Here is a 4621-nt window from a genome sequence, read left to right as displayed (position 1 = left end):
ATCTATCTATCTATCTATCGTAAGGATACTAGTTTTTAAGAGAAGCAGTAAACAGTATAAGAGAAGCACTTCAGCTGAAGGACCATATGAGCTTATAGACATTTAACTGACAAGATGGTGTTAAGAACAGGGTACAGTAAGCCTTTGCAGTTTATACTATTACAGCGAAAAGAAAATGTTTTAAATGGTAGTTATTTCTTGTCTGTTCTTACCTGGAATAAAACCTATTGTGTAGCTTACACTGAACATGTGAGTGCTTAACAAACAAGGTAGAACAAGTACCATGTGTTGGCAGAAAATTCAAGCTCTCATCAGCTTTATTCCACCCCCCAAAACCTCAGACCGTAGCACAGAGACTTGCTGACCTTGACTTTGATCTTTGGACTGTGGTTCTGTCTTACCCAGAAAGGACTCTGAGTCTGATAAGAAGCTTGATAGCTGCCTTGTAAACCTTTACAGGTCCTTTAACCTTCTGCATTCATTTTAATCTTTAATCTTTACACTGTGGCAGACAGAACATTAAAATCACAGAGGCCATTGCTTTCACGTCACGCAACACACCATATTTAGCTGATGAATCAGGTTTTATACTTGTGTATATGGTTGTATACGGGAGGGGTGAAACCACAGAATATGGCTCAAACAAAAACACAAGGTTGTTGGGTGGACTGAATGACAGACTGATGTTTTTGAGCCTCATTAGTAATGGAGCTTAAATTACTTTAAATTTATTCCCATGGGAGCAAGAATGTGGTCATGAAACTTGAATTTATTGATTATATCTTTTGTGTACAAGGGGATATTTTGGTTCGATTGTGGCACTACAAGAAACTTAACCAATAATATTAGGATCTATCCTCTGAAGATTGTAAACATTAACATTACATTATATATCAATCTGACCAGTAGTGGGACATAATATTTAAACATGCAATCCCATTCACAATTAACTGCCACACCATGGAAACAATTAATGTGTATACAGTGCATCAGTAAGGAAACATCTCAGTCACGTTCAAGCGAACCCACCTGAAGAGAGAGGGAATCCCTTTCTATAAACCTTATAATTAACCGCCCACATGTACAGGAGAAGAATGTGACGCAAAAACTTTGACACATTCCAGTTACGGCAGATTCTCACTGCAGGTTTAACAGCACAGCACTTTTAATAAGATCACATTCCAGGTTTGATACATCAGGTACAACTTGTTTTAGAGCTCATGGTGACTGCACCGAGGTGGGGAGCTGCTGATGAACCTTGATGGTGAAATCTATTCAACCTTACGAGCTACCGTTAGCAGAAGAGACTTGTACTTTTTCACAGGAAATATAAAATCGAGTAGGCTGTGTATGATTTGAAAATATCCAGCAAAGGCCTGCCAGTGGTAAAATAAAAAAAAGACACTGCAGCAGACAACAGTGCAGACTGCACTAATCTACACAATTTACTAAACTCAGCATTCTCCCAGAGGTTGAATAGTGTACAATTTGGACACTCAGTGAGATTTCCTTAACCTTGCCTATGAGCAACTACTGGCAGCTATTGTATAGAGAAACAAAACTGGTGGCTGTTAAAGAGGTTATCTTGGATGCTGCATCAGTTATAGTAGAACTGCAGCGTATTTCTTCTTTCTTGCAACACTTTTCATCAACCACTTCCCAGATGGTTCGCTACTGTAAAACAAAAATGTTAACTCTGTTCCACACAATATCTCAAAATGTTGCGGAGCACGCTCATATTTTAAGTTTGATTAACCGACTTGACTTAATAAATGACCCCCTGTTGCCTTTTTTTTTAACACCACTCTGAAGACAAACTCTACTGAATCATTAACATTTGATATTAATAAAATGTGGTAAAATTGACATTTGCTTAAATTTATGGACTTGATTATTACCTGATGTGCTCATGAATCATGATAGCCGCACACTATGATAAGAACTATTCACCTCTGAATGGATGTTATGTAACAAGACAACACGAGTACATGCATGCAATAAAAATTAATTGTCTCACAGATAGACAGTTTTGAGATTGCTACTGTTCACAGCAAGACAGAAATTCGCTGTGACAGCACTCTCCCAAATAATTACAATAATTACAGCTTCAAACATACACTTCCCATTGTAGCAAGGCCAATCCCTTCATTCAATCACGCAATATGCACTTCCACTTTGTTCCTCCACCCGAGGCGAGCCGTACATCCTGAATGCATGCACGTCAGTGAGGGAATACCTCGGGCTGTACTCATGTTTGAGCAAACCCAGGGAATCCTGCTCAATAAACATGGTGGTTACTTAAACTAAGTGAGTCACCCACTCAAAGAGAAGTGAGTCACAATCTAATACCAGCAACATGACAAAACAAGTAACAGATGCATAGGAACCACTTTAGTGTGTGGACCGAGCGGCTTCTTAAAGTAATAAGTAAAACAGTAGGCCTACTTAATCAAGAATGTTTCTTTACCTTACAAAACTAAGTTAATGTCATATTTTTAATTTGAGTTTGTGGTACTTAACATTTTGGATGTAATCCATTTCGTATTAAAGTGTAGATACTTAGTATTTTTCAAAAGAGATCATCAACAGGTGACAAACTACAAAAGACGGAATAGAAGTGCCCTTCAGGTAAAATCAAGTACAATACTGAGTTGCCCGCTTTCCCCATTTCCTTGCATTAACAATATATCTGCTTGCACAAATTATAATCAAGAGTTAAATTTGACAAATGTTGGTGTAAGTAAACATTAATATCAACTCATTTGCAAATGATCTTTTGATTAATTTTACTAACTTATCCATACTGCCTTTGTCTTTGTTTTTAGAATATACAATTATCTCTCTTCAACGTGGAAAAAAACTGAATGGCAGTAAGAAAATCTAACATAAGAAGTACAACAATCATTTTAGTGCAACAGATATTTAAGACATGCAATAAGTCACAGTGACCAACAGATACATAAAAGAGAGTCTGATACACACCCTTAAATACACACACCTGCAAACTTATGTAACCACGGATACACAGACAGCTCAACGGTCACCACTAAGGGAGGGAATCGAGGACAAGAGAGAGAGACAGTCTTCTTCTTGAACAGTGTTTCCAGTACTAACATGTAAACAGATCATTTGAAGGGCATGGAAATAATCAGTGGTGTGACTGCCCTACATATGACAGAACATGACTGACATGGTTTAAATAGCTTCAGTATTGTCAGTCATATCATGTGTGAGTGTTTTCTACTTTTCTAAAAAGAACAGTACATTTAAATCGGTTTGACTTCTCTTAGCTGAAGATATATGAATAAACTTTAATTTTTAAATAATTTGCTGCTCACTGTTGACTACATTTATTCATGAAGTTTTATCAGTAAGGTTTATTTTCAGTGTTTACTAGGTCAACATGTATTTTGTGTTTAGACAGTAATGCACTTAATGCACTCTTCATTAAAGTGATAAAAAAGAGGGTCAACTTTCATAATCTGCTGTAAACTGCAGTTAATAATAGCATTTCTGATTAGATGAAGGTGCAATAATAGCTTTTGGAGGACTGCTAAACTGATTCTTGTGTGTGGATGGGATAAAAGTATTGCCAGCTGCTTGTGAGAGAACATTGTTGCATTAAACTGAAATGTTTAGTCCTTGCAGTGAGCGGCTGCAGCTGAACCTTCTCCCCTTACTTAGTACATTTTACTCAGCTATAGTCTAAGTTGTGCATGTGTTGGAGTGAATACAAAGCCTTTGCCACCACCTCAAGTTTTGTTGGAAAACCTACAAACTCACTGTTCAATTGTTAATTAAAGTTTATTTGCATTATCTTTGTAATTAAATACATTTGTATTTTAAATCCTTGATTTTAACACTCAAAAAAAGACTTTCTGAACATTTTATAATAATTCTGTGCAATTAAATGTTGATGTATTTGTTAAACCACAGGTTTATAACTAATAGTCCAGTGGTTCTCAACCTTTTAGAGTTGTGGTCTTCCAGAATAATCAGGTAGGTTTTCGTGACCCCCCCCCCACCCCACATGTGTAACACATAAAAGCTACCAAACTCACAGACAGAACAACTCATTCGGGATTTTAGATTTTTTTTAAACTCTTCAGTCAACACGCCTTCTTTAAGCCTAAAATCACAATAATAGATAAAAAAATAAATCTAAATGAATTATACTTTGGTTCATTTTACAGAAACTATGAGCAACAAACCATTGAATTGCCAATCTAACTGACTGGCTTTCCACAAGACTATGGAAGGTAGCAACAGACAGTTTCTCTCATTCATTCACAAGAACATTAGTGAGGTCGGACGCTGATGTTGGATGATAGGGCCTAGCACACAGTTCATCCAGTTCAAGTTCATCCCAAATGTGTTGGATGTGGTTGAGGCCAAGTTCCAGTCCCATTTGGATCAGGGCGCGATAAATGCAGCAAAAAAGGTGTAACAAATTCTGATAAACATAATTGGTATCATACAAATCAGGTTTACTTAAAAAGTGCTCCTTGAACCATACAGTAGATGTATCAGTGATTGTTTAAATCTGTGTATGATATAATGTGTGTTGTTAATGAGGGTTATGAGACTCAAGCATGCAGAAGTAGAATTAAAAGAAGCTAAG

Source organism: Morone saxatilis, unplaced genomic scaffold (genome assembly GCF_004916995.1).
Source record: "Morone saxatilis isolate NCDOM2014 unplaced genomic scaffold, NCSU_SB_2.0 Contig20, whole genome shotgun sequence".
NCBI lineage: Eukaryota > Metazoa > Chordata > Actinopteri > Moronidae > Morone > Morone saxatilis.
This window is presented reverse-complemented; position numbering follows the sequence as displayed.